General features: G+C 35.6%; 1 protein-coding gene across 3 annotated transcripts in view; it reads right to left on the reverse strand.

Moving 5' to 3' along the window:
* tanc1a (tetratricopeptide repeat, ankyrin repeat and coiled-coil containing 1a) overlaps positions 1 to 19834 on the reverse strand; it is a 161308-nt gene that overhangs the window by 136925 nt on the left and 4549 nt on the right. The window lies entirely within an intron of this gene.

Genomic DNA, 19834 nt, shown 5'->3' on the forward strand with positions numbered 1-19834 from the left:
AGTCGCCATGAACTTGACAACACAATGGAAAACAAAACTCCCCATTCATTTTCTGTACGTGCGTGTTGCCACCTCGTGACGGGAGGAATAGGTTGATGAAATTCCCACATTCCACGTCTAATTAACACTCTGCTGCCTGGTCTTATAGGCATATAAACAAATAAATAAAGAAACAGAGAGTGCCAGCGTTACCCACACACTGTAAACTGTTGCACGCCAGTCACGCAATCCATTAAATGGGAAATAAAAATACATTTAAGAGCGCAAACTAAGAAGATCCTAGTAGGCAAGAAAAGGTCAGTTGCTATAAACCGCTTGAAATAAAAAGGGAACTAGTGTGCCACTGTCCTTCATAACTCCATTGCATGTGTCCACACGGCAGCTGTCCACACTAACACTTCCCTCAGACAATGAGAGGAAATACCAGCCCGTCTAGCAAAGCTCCACTTGATTCTAAAATAGCAGAATGGATCTGTCCACTTATCTTAGTTTCCAGGCTTGCAACCTGGTCTCACTGTGACAGAGGCTGCTAACAGGCTGTTAGACATCTGCTAACAGGGAGACACTACAGTAGTCAAAATCTGAAGTGGAGCAAAGTTTTTCAGAATGGGGTACATCATGTAATCGAAAAAAGATTGCGATGTCGATTCGGCCCTACACACAATCTTAATTCAGCTTTTCAATGATTCAGCCAATATTATTTTCAAGGTCAGAAGAGAAGGTGGTCGCATCAAGGCTTCACATTTTTTTATATATGGTGATCACCAACACGGACATCTCTGAATGGTCTTAAAAGTGTCACATACTGTATTTATGAGGTATAATTTACCCAAAAATGTAATTTCGGTCTTAATGTAATGACGTACTCACAGACGCCAAACTTGTTTATTACCAATAGGATGCGTGTGTGCCCGCAAATGATGTCTACATAACTGAACAGAACCTGCATAGGCTGTGAATAACAGGTAATAAAGTTGTAAATAACGTTCAGTTTGTTACACAGATCGATCGTTTGAGAGCCGTGCAGGAAGTATGATTTGCATGTATGTTTTTTTTTTTTTCTCAAAGTGACGGCAGCCATGAAATGAGCGCACTCGGCAGTGAAAGTGAAACCGAAAGCATGCACATTGTTTAAATAAGCACAAACTTTTTCTCACAAAGTGCCAAAATCCAAACTTCATTGAGGCTAGTGGGTTGAAGTTAACTATAGTTTTCATGTATGATTTCCTAATATATTAAATATTATTTAAAAATCACTAGAAAACCTTGCTTTATATTAACTATACAGTATATTTTGTACATTTTATAATGAACTTATTAAAAAAAACACTAATTTAAATCTCATTTATAACACTAGTGTTGTCCTTGACTTGCTCACCAATGTATTCTGCATCATTCTTTATCAGTTGAGTATTTACATTTTGTGCTTATATTTACATTTTTAAAAAATCAGATTCAATTTTTACAACATTTAATTGAAACATTTCATTTCAGTTTGCTTAATGCTGTAGTTCAGTAATAAAACAAACAAACAAACAAAAGAGTGTCATGTCAAATAAAAACTATGATGCCTGAGTTAAAGGCATTTGCCCCCATCATTCTCCCTCTCTTCTCAGATGGGATGGTGGGCCAAATCAAAGGTTACATTGGGCCAACTTTTTACCATCTGTTTGAGAAATAAAAATAATAATAGCCTACTCATATTAACACTTGTTTTACATCACCTTACATATCTATTATTTTACAGAAGTGTGAGAAAATCATGATCTTGATTTTAAGCAACAAAAAACAAAAAATTGTGATTCTCATTTTAGCCAGAATCGAGCAGCCCTTGGTATATGCACAAATAGTTTTTTCAGCCAACGATAAAATTCCGGTGAAAGATCAATGTGACTTTTTTCAATTTCATAAGATTACTTTCACAGCATTGATGTTGTAATGTAATTATTACCCAAATCAGTTAAACAGACTTAAGCATTCATTTAGTTGTTCAAGAATAAAACAAGATGTAAGATCGTGTAAATGCAAGAGCAGTCAGTAGCAGCAGGCTAACGCAGCTCCATTGAATACACTGGGGTAAAATAAATTTCCATATTTTTAAGACATAGCGGTAGAAATGTAGTTTAATGCAGTGCTTCTTGTCTGGTCTGAGACACACTTTTATCAAATATCAATCAGGTAGTAAAGATTACTGATTTTTAATGAAAACAGATCTTAAATGTGGCAATTTTTTAATAACATGACAGTAGAAAGTGCTAGAACTGGCTGACTGAAAATTAAAGGCCTGTGTGTATGTACCTCATTGCCTAAGACAAGAATGGTTGTTGTTCAATAGTTTTAGGATAACCTTGATGAGAGGTTTTGATCCTCTTCAATTGTTGACTACTATAGTAAATTCCAGTGTTCTGTTGGAATCCAGCTCTCAATGTCTGACTTTCTCATTGCAAATCAAAGCAAATTCCACTAGAAGACTGACAGTGAATTTCACTGTAAGACATTTCAATATGAATTACACCAAAGACATAATGAATCTGAAGTAGCAATTAATTTTTCCTGCAATATTTTAACATACAGTACACTCGTTTTTTTGCCAGGTTTTTTTCAGGAGTTTGCCGTTTTAAATGTTTTAAGGCTGCCTTCATGTGGTTAAAGACATACTTGCACAATATAATACATGGGTCTGTCGTATCTGTGATTTGTAAAGTAATAATTGCCCTGAAAATGACCTACCACATATTTTGCAGAACATTGAGCTGCTTTGATGAGAGATTACATGTACATATGATCATATATATACATAGTTTAAGTATACACTTTGCAGAAAAAGAAAGCAGAAAACCAACAAAAGAACAAAAACAAAAAGAAAAGTTTCTTGTTTTATCCACCCAACCTGGCAAAACAATGGCTTGACATTAAACTGTATTCAAGCAAAATCACAGGCTTCAATTAATCACAGAATTCAAACTGTGTAGGGCTGGTAATCTGTACACCACAAATTTGTAAGGGTGCTTTCACACCTAGATGTCTGTATTGGAACCTGGCGTGTTTGCCACCTTAACTTTGTTCGTTTGGGCATACATGAACATTGCACTTAGATCCACGTCACAACAATTAGTCCATGACCGCCTGAATGAGGTGGTCTCGGCTAAGTTGAAACAAACTATGCATAGCTAATAGCCCAATTAATAATCTACAATTATGAACATAATTTTGCGTAGCTTGTCAGTAAATTACAACTATGTGTATTAAATGTTGTTTCACCTGAAAGCACTCGCTGGAGACTGGAGGCTTTACTGACAAAATGTGCACATAACTCCCATCGATTAAAAATTTACTACTGTGAAACTGAAATATATTCAATACCACAGTTTGCAAGTTTAAAACTTCTGATAGCACACAAAACCCGCAAAAATTAGAGGACTCCAAAACCAGTTGCTGAATGGCCAGCAGAGTTTAGCTTCAACCCTAATTAGACATACCTGAATTATCTAACACCAATCGTAAGACTAACTGGCTTAAACGCTTATGATATTCCACTGATATTTTATGATGTAATGCTGATTTGACTGCCAGGTAGAAATCTGTATAGAGCTTGGCTGACTTAGTTCCTAGTAAACTCTTGACTCAAGTAACCTCCTGAAAGCTAAAAGGATGAATGGAACACCCTATTTGCTTTCATTTACTGCAAGTGTGCAATTTGGGATTGGGCCACTAGAAAGTTCCAGGCAAGTGTGATGGAGCTTGTTGAAGCCAAACTCTGCAGGACATTGGCCCTCAAAGAGAAGGACTGGACGAGTCTGTAATTTGCTGCAGAAATTCCAATTATACCATTAGAACGAATGCTTTATATTTGCAAATGAGCACTGTTTTTATAGAAGTTTTAAAGCCGTTCTCCAGAGCAGGATATTCACACTGTTTCACAATAAAAAGGCTATAGGTTTGTAAACAAAGCTATTCCAGAACATATTACTACTCGTTTTGCAACAGAAAACTGGTCAAACCAATGTTTATACGATTAAATTATACATTTATTATTACATCAATTATTATATATTATTATACTAATATTAATTATTTGGTATAGTTACTAAACACACAAGCAAAGTCTGAATAAACTGAATAAAACTTTAAAAATACTGTACCAATAAAAATATCAATACTAAATGCTTAATATAACAGCTAGAGTAGTCAAGATTTGACCTTTCATCCTTTCTTGTCTTGAAAAACTTTTGATACACTTTAAATGTTGACTAGTACTGTATTTAAAAAGTAAAGTAAAATACTCTACACATTTACTGTGAAATCTGACAATCTGGGATATTAATTAGTAGCTTTAGGACTACAATGGAGCCTTTTCGCAAGAACACAATGACACGTTTAATTGTCATCAGCATCTTTTATCCTTAAAAGTTTTAAATATTTTAATTTTTTTAAAAAAGGTATGCACTATTATAAATGTAATGTAATGTAATGTGTAATGTTATCGTGTATGGCTGTGCACCCAAAGCGCTTCTCAATAATGAGGGGGGTCTCTCCACTCCACCACCAGTGTGCAGCATCCACTTGGATGATGCAACAGCAGCCTCAGGACAACGACGCCAGTGTGCTCTCCACACACCAGCTATAGGTGTAGTGAAGAGACAGGGATAGAGCCAATTGAGTGGATGGGGTGATTGGGAGGCCATGATGGTGAATTTAGCAAGAACATAAAGGATAAAGTTGTATTATATCATCTTTGCATCAAATTACAAATAAACTAATTAAAGCCGTGTTTCTAATGCATACTCTATGGGCAAGACAGTAAACGCGATGCTGTTTTCTCTTCTGGCTGTTATCAGTTTCATACTATTTATTTTCCTTTTTCTGAAAGTTTTGATAACGCTATCGTTAAGTTTTTCTTTTATTATTTGAGCAAATAGGAATGCAAAAAAAATTTTGTACTTCCTCATTCACTTCACTCCAAGTTTACCCAACTATGATGTCGTCTAGGGATGCACTGATCCCGATACTTGGATTGGATATCAGTTCGATACCACTTATTTTTGCTGGATCGGGTATAGGCCAGCTGTTACTGATCCAAATCCGATCTTACACGTGTGCTAGATTCTGTGTAATTTATAAGCCAACAAAAGCCATGAAGCTAGCCTATTATAAGGCACTAGAAAGTTGTCATGTTCCCAAATGTTCTGAAGCCATTCAACAGTTTAATGTGTAGTACAGATGAATATTTAAGTGGTTAAATTCATGTTCAGTTCAGTGGTGGGAAGCGCTGAAACTGAACATGAATTTAACCACTTGAATATCCTGTCAATCATTTTCAACTCATTCATAAGTTAAGCTATGTGTCACATTCATGACAACACTAAAAAACTCTCCAAGACTATTTGTTCCTATTAGTATAAATAATCAGTGAACAAATGCATTGAGTTTTACATTAAATGGGTTAATTTCGACCTGCAACAAGGAGTGTATTGTTGTTTTCTAAATCATGTTGCGCTGTGTCTGTTAAATCAGCAGATCGCATTCGCAACACTGGAGTAGAGAGGGTTATTACCTGCTCTTCACACACAAAGTAGGCCTACCTGAAGTTTGAAATTAGAAAAGGCTCAATAAAACATCGGACAGATCCTCAACGTACTAATTTCTTCTCTTTGTGCTGCTAAGTTTTAAAAGTGTCTGCGGATACCTTAGGACTGCACGTTGTGTCTCAGTGATGCATCAAGCGCTTCATTCAGGCACCGGCTGCGCAGACGAGACATGCGCCGCTCAGTAAAATCATTCTCTCATCCTTCTGAGTGAGTTTATTCTTCAGAGGGGAATACTTTCAGTGCTGCGAATATTTGTTAAAGCTTGGCTAATTGTGGTCAAAGTACTTCATTAAATTAATAAAAGTGAAACTGACGGGTGCAATATGAACCAGTCATGAACAGAAAAGGGAATGTTTATCAAGTAAAACTGGACTCAGACGGTTTAGTTTAGTCTGCGTCAAACTTGCAGGAAAATATCAGGCTTTGCTAAAAAGGCTGGTTAATTTACCAACAATTAGGGTCAATAGTGGTAGCCTATTACAGATTTCAAAGAAAAATCTTAACATTAAAAAAAGGAAATATAAGCTGGACCACAACAGATCAATATCGTAAGGAATGCTTAAATAATGTAGCCTAGTTTACAGCAAGCATCATGTTTTTAGTTAGATTGTGTCATCTGTCATATACAGTAGGCCTATGGGTCTGTTATTTTACCAAAGAAGATATATTATTTGAGTTTATCACCAGAACTAACTTTTTTTATGCTTATAGGGTATATGCCGAGCTAGTGCTATTCCCATGCTGATACACTTCCGGTGACCTGTTATTGTGAACTTTTTTCCATTTTATACGATTCCTTATACAGCATCGATGTTGTAATGTCATTAAAATACATTCAGTTAAATGAACTGTAGCATTTATTTAGTTGCTCAAGCGTAAAACGAGACAAAAAGCTGTTTACTCGCACGCGCCCGTCAGAATGGGCAGGCTAACGCAGAAGCTCCATTGAATATACTGGGGTAAAATAAAAGCTCATATTATAAAGATATGACGGGGGAAATGTAATTTAATGCAGTGCTTCTTGCACAATCTGAGACCCACTTTAAATCGGATATCACTCAGCTAGTGGAGATCGCTGATTTTTAAATGCACCAGATTTTGCATTGGTATTCAATTTGCCGGAAGCGCTTAACCCAGGTTACTGGCAAATTAAAAGTCCTATTAGCATGCTTCGGCATATACCCCATTGGATCTGTATCGGTTGATTCTCAGAATTTTGGTATCAGGATCAGATTGGTTCCAAAAAAATTGTATCGGTGTGCCTGCTGTTGAGAAACCTGGAAATGTAAAAAGGATCCATGAATGGGTTTAGTATAAACAAAAAGAGACAAAAAAAAAAACTGCACGAGTTATGCTTTGTTTTCTGTGCTGTTCCATGAAAGGACTGTGTATGTAGAAGATAAAACAAAAAGAAAGAAAGTAGAGAAATAGAAAGCATTATATTTTAGGGGGTAAAAGACTAAGGAGCTATTAAGAAATGGAGTCTGACTGTTGGTTTGGGCTTAAAAACAGTCACCATCAGCTCTTTTATATGAAGCAACCAATTCTGCTGATTCTTCCCTCAGCCACAGGACCGCCAGCCACAATCAACCAAAAGCAATAAAATCAAAGAACAACAATTGAGTGAAAATGAAACTGTACAACATAAAGGAAATGATTAATTATTCATTAAAGAAGCTAATTATGTCTTATAAATCAGTGGTGTATACTTACAATATTTATTATAATACCTTAGACTGATTAGTTTGCATTCTTTTAAATCTTAAAACTAACTAGCAACCAAGCCTAAAAAGCAGAACACTTTCAATGGATTTAATACTAATTGAATGGATTTGAAAGCAGCCACATCCTGTCATTTAGAGACGCGGGTTTTGAAACCTAAGCCTAAAATGACATCATGAAAAACACATCACAGACATTGTGCCCATCCAAAGACCATCTCATTTTCTCATCAGCCATCATTTCCTCTACTTGTATACACACTTGTATGCACATGTGCACCCCAGGACCATGAAATGATGTAGCGCACACACACACACACACACACACACACACACACACACACACACACACACACACACACACGCACACGCACACGCGCACACACACACACACACACACGCACACACACACACACACACGCACACACACACATGCGCACACGCGCACAAAAAAATCCAGATCAAGATGCCTAGTTTGTTGGGTCACATACTGTATAGATTTGCAGAGACACTGATGTCACAGAGATGACATCACATAACTAATTCCATATGGATAGTGCTGGATAACAAGGAAAACAAGCCTTATGCCTTAGGGTACTAAAAGTTTAGACATTTTTCCTTGATGTTTTTGAGAATTTCACAAACAGACAACACTGTCAAAACAATAGACTTTCGAAGGGCTCCATGTATAAAATATACGTATAAAAGTTGTATTATGGATGACAGACTTTTGTAAAGAAAGACAGGAGACACAAACCTATAGGCTGGCTATGATGTCAAGCATTGATGCGCATACAGTACTTCAAGATCGACATCACAATTCAGACAAAACTACATATACAGATAATGCTACATGTGAGAGTATATTGGTCGATAACCTCTTAAATGTTATTGGCCTAAAATCATGATATATTAATGGTTGATGAATTATAGTTAAGGGATTTGATTAGTGCGTTCCATGTGACACAAAATGATATTATACACAGCAGATGCATGCTTTAAAAGAGTCGAAGGGAGCACAAGATGTTTGCTGTGTGTTTTTCACTGTGAATATTACATTTAATTAAAGTTTATTTGTGTTATGCTTTTTTTAAAACTTACACTACCTGAAAAAAGTCTTCGATCCCAGTTGTAAGAGCAACAAATATTATTTTGACTTCTTGTTAATTATTTAAATAAACGTGTCAAAAGGTAGATTTTTCAATGGTTCATCTGTTGAACTGCATCCCAATCATCACAAATACTGCAGAAGTCCTATTGGAACACGCTTGGAGCCAAGATTCTCACAGAAATCAGTCAAGTTTGGTGAAGGAAAAATTATGGTTTTGGTTACATTCAGTATGGGGGCGTGCGAGAGATCTGCAGAGTGTTGTTCCTAAAACTTGGATTGGCGGCAAGACTTTTGTTAGGTAGTGTATTGTTCTAAGGCAGCTTTACAATGGGGAAGAGTTACTCAATTTTTTTAGGTAGTTCAATAGGATTTATGGTGCATTAATAAGTAAGCATTTGTGTTATATTATTGGGTAATAATAGATAAAAAATTTATAATAAACTTTATTTTTATGTAGCACCTTTAAAAGTAGCATCTCAAGGCCCTTTACAGGCATAACATGCGCAGCATTAAAAGATACATACAAGGATGAATGCAAAAAAAAAAAAAGTTACAATAAAAATAATTAAAGACCACATAAAAACAATAATAATAGTAATAGATAAAAAAATCAAATAAAAGCTACCTTAAAAAAAGGTTAGTTTTAAGAGATTATTTAAAAATACTCAGGGATTCTGCATTATGAATATCAGAGGGTAAAGAGTTCCACAATTTGGACGCCAATGAAGAGAATGCCCGCTCTCCAATGGATTTTATCCGCGTTGACTGAGCAGATAAAAAGACCAGCATCAGACAAACGTAAAGCACATCATGGAGTAAATAAGACTAAAAGTTTAGATAAATATTGTGGTGCAAGACTATTCAAGGCCTTGTGCACAAGCATGAGGATTTCAAAAATTATATATTATACAAAGTTGAAGTCAGAATTATTAGCCCCCCTGAATTATTAGCTTCCCTGTTTTTTTTTTTTGTTCCCCAATTTCTGTTTAACAGAGAGAAATTTTTTTCAACACATTTCCAAACATAATACTTTTAATAACTCATTTCTAATAACTGATTTATTTTATCTTTGCCATGATGACAGTAAATAATATTTGACTAAATGTTTTTCAAGACATTTCTATACAGCTTAAAGTCACATTTAAAGGTTTAACTAGGTTAATTATGCTAACTAGGCAGGTAAGAGGTTATTAGGCAAGTTATTGTATAATGATGGCTTGTTCTGTAGACTATAGAAAAAAATACACAGCTTAAAGGGGCTAATAATTTTGACCTTTAAAGGGTTTTTTAAAAAATTAAAAACTGCTTTTATTCTAGCTGAAATAAAACAAATCAGACTTTCTCCAGAAGGAAATAATATAATCAGACATACTGTAAAAATGCTGTTGCTCTGTTAAACATAATTTGGGAAATAATTAAAAAAGAAAACAAAAATCAAAGAGGGGGTAATAATTCTGACTTCAACAGGATGTGTTCTTGTAGTGTCTTAAGAAAGTGTCTGGTGCACTGGTCCAAAGAGGGCATTTCCTACAGGTGGTTTGTCTAGTACACTTACCAGTGGGAAACATACTCAGAATTGAGCAATGTTTTCCCAGAAACATGGGGTGTTTGGTGAATATACAAAGGAGTACTGAATAACTTCTGAAAAATAACTTTTCGTATGGAATACCATTCCCTCATCTCCAGAGGCTTTAATGAAATGGATCAATTAGACACAAATGTATTCATTTATATAATTTATCATCACTAACAGTACAACTTGAAACTTTGAAGCTTAGATGTTTGCAGGGCCCCAAAATGCCATTGTAGCAATACGGTTTCCAAAGATTTCCATTTTCCAAATGGCTGTGGTTCATTTCATTTTCCACATTATACTCCATGTCTAACAGATCCATGCCAAAACAAAGTAATCTCACTCAGATAGACGAGTTTGATGTCTGTTTCAACATTCATGGACAAAATGGCTGAATGTGCGCAGAGACACCCCTAATGTTGAAATTACATTAAAATAACACAAGGATATAGACAGAATGTGGACAGATTTGAGTTTAACACCAAGCACATGCAGGTCGAGCTCTATAAAATGACACCCCTAAGAAATGTTCAGAATGTTCCACCAATGAAAGTCTATGGGTTTTTTTTCCACTACTAAAATTATTACAAAAAGCAAGCTTAAATTTTGCTTTAACATCAGCTTTTTCATAAACGCAGTCCACCATCACAAGTGACAATATTCTGTTTTCTGTTGAAGAAGCTAAAAAAGGCCCGAGCAAATCAGCCTTGCGCGTGACTGAAAATCAAATTACAGACTCCAGAAAAGTGCATTAGAGCTTTACCATGCTGCGTTTGCCAGAGCTGGAACCAAGCAACTGGAAAGCTCTGGTTTGACCACCACCGGCCCTCCACCGTGAATAAGGTTTTAAGTTGTACTTTCTAGTAATAGCAGGTTTCCGTGGGCCATGACTGCAGCCTAAATGTAAGTTTAATGGGATGAAAGCATAGATATATCAGAGGGTGACGGGGAAAAATAGAGAAAGAAAAGATATAAGGTGGCGACTAGGGTGGATGCTGAGGGATGAAAGCAAAACACGACTAAAATAAGTCCTGAAAACACATAAAGAGCATGCGTTTGGAAAAACACAGCAGTACATTTGGTCACACAATGCTATCGAGTTACAGTAACAGCTGAATGGGACGTTTTTCATTCAAATGAAAATTCGGAAATACATTCAGTGCGCACATGAACGGCTCATCTTAAGGGTTTCAGAATTGGCAGTGCTCTTTCACTGAGTGGAAAATGAGGACAGCTTTTTCTAAATAGGTTTTATGGCTGAAACCTAAGGGAAAATGGCCTTGTTTCCTTTTATGGACAAGCTGGCCTAAATCTCCTCACTTTACCATTTGAATAAGACATATGACACATGGGGGGAGGGGGGTGTTTCACTAATGTGTGGCCCTCACATCAAAAGCTGTCAGATTTTCAGGCCTAACAAGAGCAGATTTTTCGACAGAAGGTTACTGGTTTCACAAGCAGTTATGCAAGAACTAGTTTTTTGTGTCCTACACTTGTCAGATGCACTCATCTCCACTGCAAGTAGTAGAAAATGGGGGTGTCAAGATCATATATTTTCAAAAAAGTCCAGTAAGATTCTTTGTATTCATCTTTAATGCCTCCTCCTTCATCCTACTCCGGACATGCTCAATAATGTTCATGTCTGGTGACTGGGCTGGCCAATCCTGGAGCTCCTTATTTGCTTCCAGGAACTTTGATGTAAAGACTGAGGTATGAGAAGGAGCGCTATCCTGCTGAAGAATTTGCCCTCTCCTGTGGTTTGTAATATAATGGCCAGCAAAAATGTCTTGATGACCTCAGGCTGTTGATGTTGCAATCCACTCTGCAGATCTCTCGCACGGTCCATACTGAATGTAATTTCAAACCATGATTTTTCCTTCACCAAAATTGACTGATTTCTATGATAATATTGGGCCCATGTTGGTTCCAGTAGGTCTTCTGCAGTATTTGACGTTCAACGGATGATTTAAGGCAAAATTCTACCTTCTGCCAATTTTCCAAATGATCAACTAGAAGTCAAGTATTATTTGGTGCTCTTACAACTGAGATCTATGAAAATACTTTTGTCAGGTAGTGTATTTAAATGCATGTTCTTTCTGTGGACAGCTTTCCCTGTCAAACAAATATAAACTAAATACTAAAAATAAGCTGTAAATAGTACTTTTATACCCACTTAAAGCAGGCTTTGAACCATTGCTAGATGGGCGCTCCAACAAGGATGCTAGAACTCTGTCTCGCTCATTACGATAATAAAATGTAAACAGTGGAATGAAAATTACCAGCAGCTAAAGTAAATTTGTCTGTCAGTCGTCTTTACAGTGTCGAGGTGAGTAGTGATTAACAAAAGCCATGTGGCTCAATTATTGAATTTTCCAAAAGATCAAAAGCAAATAACTTTGTCAATTAGTCTCGCTAACATCAATGACATACACACTACAGCATATCCATTTTACTTTTAATTTCTATAGTGAAAAGCTATCAAAACAAACACATTTCTGCCCGTTTTAGGATTTAGATCATCAATGAGCAACTAAAAAACAATGCTAGATTATGGCAAATATTTTAGGAATGCTAATCCTTCAAAAGTGAATGTGTGAAATGCATAAAATTGTGCCTTTCACCTTCATTTATAACAAGTTACAATCTAAAAACACTGGTAGTTCTAATAAACACTGTAGTTTACTTTGAATGTAATAAAATGGTTTTCTTTATATTATTATTATTATTTTAAAAGTCTTGTATGCAATTACAAATAAAGGTTGTTAAATGCACACAAATATTGCAACTGAATTCTTAAAGGGAGAATATATGTATATGTATATATAACTTGCTATTTTTCCTTGAAATCTAAAAACTTTAACATGTGAATTAAAAATTAATTGATTTGTTTTGTTAATGTCATCTTAAAAAAACACATTATATAACTTGATCCTTTTTACTTTAAATCTAAAATCTTTGACATTAAAATTAAAAAGCACCTATTTTACCCCTTTTTCAAGATTTAAGATGAGTCTTTTATGTCTCCAGAATGTGTCTGTAACGTTTTAGCTTAAAATACCCAGTATATTATTTATTATTCCTTTCTGATTACAGGAATTTTCAGCTCCGAGCACACTGTTGCTGTTTTTCTGGCTTGTGCCTTTAAAGCAAATCCATGCCTGTCAGAGTGTGTTTCCAATTCTTACTGTGTCAGATAAAAAGCATGTAATGTTTGTGAGAAATACTACAGTAAGAACTTTCTCAATGATTATTTGATGTATTTGTAGTGGAGTTAATTCAAGCCTTTCTGCAATGATGAGTTACACACAATGTCGTTACAATGTTCACGATCGCAGTGTGCACAAGTTTAACTTTGCACACAAATGTGACAGGATACAAGTTTATATCCACTGCTGTATGGATATCCATTATGTTAATGTACAAAATAAACCTGATTTAATGTCCACAAACCAGGATTGAAGCATCTCCTTTTATAATTGTACTGACTAAGGAAACTAGGAAAACCAACCATTTATTGTTAAATATTGAGATTTGCAGAGTCTCCTGTATAAAAGCGAAAATAAATTCAGCATAATGTCTTAATTACAGTGATTGCGGGAAATATGTTTACTAATCATGCATGAGCACATATAGAAAAAGCAGCTCTAACATGTGCATAGAAAAATACAGCTAACACAAGGAGACATAAATCTAGTAGTCCAATCTTCTTTAGCATTATTATCCTATAAATTAGTTATAATTATGATAAGGTTATATAGATTAATAACCTATGGTCCATATGGGAGAAAGAAATCTATTTAAATTGTAAATCGATTTTTTAAAGGTCATATCACACAGCTCTAGTTGTTGTAAGCCAGTGTTGGGTCAAATATGGACAATTAACTTTTTCAAATTAAAATTAAACTACACTTTTTTTTTTAACCCAACGCTTGAGTTTGTTCATATTTGATCAAACACTGGCTTGTAACACCCCAGAATGTTCTAATACTAAGAGTAATATTTATGGAAAATAGTTATTATTATGGCCCGTTTCCACTGAGTGGTATGGTACGGTACGGTGCGGTATGGTTCGATATGGTTTGGTACGCTTTTATGGCCATTTCCACTGTCAAAAGGCGTACAGAACCAAACTGTACTCTACCACTTTTTCGGCACCCTTTCGAAAGGGTACCAAACACGAGAAAGGGTACCAAAAGGCGGAGCTACATGCTGATTGGTTACAGAAATACGTCACGAGCTCGTGAAGCTAGCCTGATCGAAAACAAAAGGACCGCCATGTTTTTAATACACAGCAGAGAAATAACATGGAAAATTATATGCATGTAATAACGAGCCATAGATGACCCGAGCTCAAACAAACCTTGTTGTTGTCTTGATGTACAGCCACAAAGCCAAAAAGAACAAAATCTGCTGTGTCCTGTTGTTTTACGAGGCCGTCTAAAAGTGCAAGCGGTTTCCGCTTTCTTCCGGAAGCTCCCAAACGCGTCTATATTTAATGAAACAAACTTCTTAAGCTGGTGATAATAACGTGTGCGTGATTATTGAAGTGTCTTCGATGTCTGATCATTTCTGAAAAGGACAAACGCGAGAGTGAAGCGAAAAAAAAAAGGAGAAGCCCGACAAATCACAGGAGCAAACCGTTTCAGCAACCTTAATTACGAACAAACTGCCATGTTTATCATCGCCTTTTGGACTATTATGAACTCGGAATGACTCAGTAATAAACATTTATACACAAGTATTTATGAGTATAAAGCATCTGTTTTGTGAGAAGTGCTTCTCATATGATTTGTGAACGACCTGTACAGCTTTACTTTAGACATTTATTCAAGCAAGAATGACATCGACTGAAACTTTTTGTAAAACATCACGCCCACCAAAAGGGTACCCTTGGTGGTGGAAATGCAAGCCTGATAAAGGTGACCCGTACAGACCCGAACCATACCGTACCGTACCATTCAGTGGAAACAAGACCTACTAATAATAACACTGAAAAAAACTAACCACCCCATTTTTAATTTCATTGAATGTAAACTATAGGCTCTTCATTTAATACATTACAAACAGACTTAAATAATTACAGTTTGTAGTATTCATACACTTTTGGTATTATTTGTTGCATTTCATTAGGTCCATTTTACATTTTTGAAAACTAACACGTATTCATTCATTCATTTTCCTTCGGCTTTGTTCCTTTATTTATCAGGGGTCGCCACAGTGGAATAAACCGCCAACTTATCCAGCATGTTTAACACATCGGATGCCCTTCCAGCTGCAACCCAGTACTGGGAAACATCCATACACAGTCATTTACACACATACACTATGGCCAATTAAGTTCATTCAATTCACCTATAGCGCATGTCTTTGTACTGTGAAGCAAACCAAAGCACCCAGAGGAAAAACATGCCAACACGGGGAGAACATGCAAACTCCACATAGAAATACCAACTGACCCGGCCGGGACCACTTGACGAACCAGTGACGAACCAGTGACCTTGCTGTGAGGCGACAGTGCTAACCACTAAGCCACCAAAACTAACATTTAATATAATTAAAATAAGAATGCTAATAAACCACCAAAGCTACTCAATTTGACTAATGAACTTTTTTGTGAAACATTATATTTATTTATTTGACTATTAATAACCACTCTTTTATGTTTTTTTTTTATATGACCTGGATATATTTTCTGCTAAAAAGATGCTAGAACAGGATAAAACTCTCTCCAGAACTACCACAACATCTGTTTTCTCCACTCTACCAATGGGTTTTATTTACAGTAAACATAACATCATGGTGTGAGATCATGATGTCACCACGATGACATGCAGAGAGCAATGACTAGTCTAAACTTTGACTGTACATCTGATGCTTTAGAACCAATTTGGTACATCTGAAGTAGATTAAACATTGCGAGGCAAAAAGAGATCCCACTTCAAAAAAAGCCACTAACCAAAGTTAATCTTGCCATCGACATCTGCTGATGAAAAAGAAGTTTGTTTAAAAAAAAAAAAACAGAAAGAATGTCTCTGTTTGAATCAGTTAGGATGGCAGTGTAACAATCCACACTTCATTTCACTAACCCATAGACACCCTGTGGACATTAACCAGCCCACCCTTTCACTCCAGCATTTTTCAGGTCAAACATTAGCTCATTCTCTCCCGCTGAGTAAAACACAGCCAATTAAACCATTAGTCCGCCATAAAAACACTAAAGCGACTCAAGGAACAGCAGGACTGTGCAAGCCTCTCCTTTCATTAATGAGTAAACACGGGAAATGCTCTAAAGGTGTTGACGAGGAGATAGAAAGCTAATGTTTGCAACGTCCAAACAAGCACTAGCATAAAGAGCTTGCATCACTCGCCGGACAGCTTCTGGAACTTAGAGAGGGAATAATTATGTTGGTTAAATTAGCAGTTCTAAGGATTTTATGATTTTTTTTTCCCAGAAAGTTAGAACTACTTCTATCCAGCTGGCACAAACCTCTGCACAAGAACAATTGTGCCGTTTGGTTTTATGACTTTACAGGTCACAGGATTCTGAAGAACAGGAGATCAAATGTAGTGATGCATTTCTAACAGTTCCTGATGTGATGTTCTTAATTAAATGGCATGATTTTACCATAAAACCCACTTTAAACATTAAAATTGGTTAAAATATTATAATTATTTAAAAAATATTTTATATATATTATTTCATTGATTTATTCATTCATTTTCTTTTCAGCTTAGTCTCTTTATTGAATGAACCGCCAACTTATCCAGCATATTTTTACACGGCGGATGCCCTTCTAGCTGCAACCCATCACTGGGAAACATCCATTCATGCTCATTCACACACAAACACTACGGACAATTTAGCCTACCCAATTCACCTGTACGGCATGTCTTTGGACTTGTGGGGGAAACCGGAGCACCCGGAAACCCATGCAAAGTGAGAACATGAGAACATGCAAACTCCACACAGAAATGCCAATTGAACCAGCGAACTTCTTGCTGTGAGGTGACAGCACTACCTACTGCCCCACCATGTTGCCCAACATATTATTTTATATATTATAATTTAATATATTATATTAAAAAAACTAATTATTAATATATTAAAGCAGTTTTGTACATTAGTGCTCACATTTCTTTTTTTTTTTTTATTCCAATAATTAGTTTTCGCATGTGGCATTACAAGTCTTAATAAAATTACCAAGTCAGACTAAAAGGTTTTACGACACTGCATAGTTTTATTTGAACCAATAGCATTTAATAAGACAAAAAATAAAAATAAATTGTTATAGGAACTCAGTTATAGGAACTCCTTACAAGGCCAGCCCCTTCTGAATGACATTTTCCTATAAGTCCTGTACTGTGTGTTTGCACTAGCATACGGGACTTTTTTGTTTATTAGTTTGTTTGTTTGTTTGTTTGTTGCCACATCCGTTATGGCTATTTCATGGCAAGATCAACATGAATGAAAGCATATTACATAATAATAACTTCAATTACAACTTCATATTTTAATAGAGTGGAGGAACGATCATGTCAATTTGTATGCAAAAACCCGATAGCGAGTTAGCATTTTAGCAGTTCCAGTACCCTTGTCCCAAAGTCAATGGGTTTTTTGAATAGGATTTCAATTAAAACGCTTAAATAAGGTTCATGGCTACCCCAACTTCAAGTTTTATTCTACGGCATAAAACACATCAGTTACATCTCCCTCTTGATTTTTATAATCGGTTATGCTTCTTTAAAAAGACGGTTGTTATCAAGTTGCTAAATAGGACTACAGGTGATGTCGGAGACATTATACGTCATCAATCTGAACTGGTCTGGAATGCAGCCCACTTCCGTTGAACATTTAAATTTGTCTGGTATTTAAGTATTTTCATAAATATGTTTTTATAGTTTGTGATATTTTTCTAATTGGTAATTAATATTGTGTGTAGATAATGCCTTCATTTGTAGAGACAGTCAAGACAGAGTAATTTGTTGATCATTTATTTTAATTAAACGATTTTGTGAAGATACTGCTTACCAGTACAGCCTGTCTCTTTCCTGCTCTCAGTAATGAAAATGGTAAATAAATTTGTAAAAATACATAAATACTAACTTTTTAACGTGATCAATTGATTTTCCGTCATTTTTCCTTCATATGAACACATTTAACTGTCATAACTGCAATATTCTTACTCTTCCTTATTTATAGCATACTGTATGTGACTGTATGGGCTGCTTTTTGCTGTAATTAAATAACTGTAAATCAAAACAAAAGTATTCCCCAGGTAAAAACTATAAAGGCACATAAGTCTTTGTACAAAGAGCGTGGATTATAATCTAATAAATCGAGAGAGTAAATCCTTGACAAGGACCATATTTCTAAAAACAGGTTTGAAAAGTTGTCTGTAGCAGGGTACCGCTGACGTCAAAGGCGAGCACCCCGAGGGCAATGTAGTCCGTTTATAGCATAATGTTAGCTTTTCATTTCTTGCGTTTGCATTTAAGATCCAAAAGTGCTAAAAGTTGTATTTTCATGTGAGGATTATCCTGTTGGACAAAACATGTAAGTTTCATGAACTGTGTTTGAACACAGAGCTTGTTATTTGCAATCTTTGAAAAGCCTATGGGAAAATCCTGCAGGGATTCTGAGGGAACAAGTGCTAGCAGCCAATTGGCCTACAAGGTGATGTCATAGTTCCTCCACTTTATAAGATTTTATACAAAATAAATAAATAAATATAAATAAATAAATATATATATATATATATATATATATATATATATATATATATATATATATATATATATATATATATATATATATATATATATATATATATATATAATGTATAATAAAAATATATTTATTGATTAAATAAATTAATATAAAAAAAACAAAAAAAACGTAACATTCTTCATATATGGGCAACCATTTTTACAAACATCCATTAAAGTGCTTGGAGTACAAAAATCTTGTCTAGACATCTTTAAAAATCACGGTTCTAAAATTCATATTCTAATTAAATATGCTTAATGGTGAATAGGCTTGACAGTAATCACAGCTTGGTGGTACATCATTTTTCAATAAACAGAAGTGTGACAGCCTACAATACCAATTCGGCATCTGGTATAAAGAGTCTGGTCATGTTTGGTCTCAAAAATAACAAAAAAAGTGTCTTTCATATAGGCCTGGCTTGATCTCCTGAGATGTATCAGTTGTACAATTGTAATAAGGACTCTAAAGTGACAAAAAAGTGACAACGCTGTCAAGCACGGCAATCAACAACGTCAACATCTTAGAACTACTTGATCTGAGCTATACTTTAGTTTTGCATCATGGGTTTAGTGATGGAATGTAAACAAGTTGTTTGATTGAGAGCAAACCAGAGAGCTAATCTCTTACCACAGTCTTTTAAAGCTAATCTCTCACCACTTCTGGGAGTATGACATACAGTATCATATGTATGAACTTCGAAAGGGTGTGAACCTAAACTGGTCTCACGGTTCGGTTACGATTATTATGCCATTGATTCAGTTGAATTAGATTTCTCGGTGCATTGATGATGCTTTCCATGAAAAAATTTGATATTTTACTTTGCAACACAATAAAACATTTGCTTTCTGTACGCTGCGGTCCTGTGGCCAGTGTTGTGTATGACGTATATATGGCAAACCACTTTACTCATCACCTGTAGTTTGTATAGTGCTGGTATAGTGTAGACCAGGGGTGGGCAAACTCAGTCCTGGAGGGCCGGTGTCCTGCATAGTTTAGCTCCAACTCTAATCAAAAACACCTGAACATGCCAATCAGTGTCTTCAAGATCCCTAGAAATCTATAAGCAGGTGTGTT

This window comes from Danio rerio, chromosome 6 (genome assembly GCF_052040795.2).
Source record: "Danio rerio strain M-AB ecotype USA chromosome 6, GRCz13ab, whole genome shotgun sequence".
In the NCBI taxonomy this organism is placed as follows: Eukaryota; Metazoa; Chordata; class Actinopteri; order Cypriniformes; family Danionidae; genus Danio; species Danio rerio.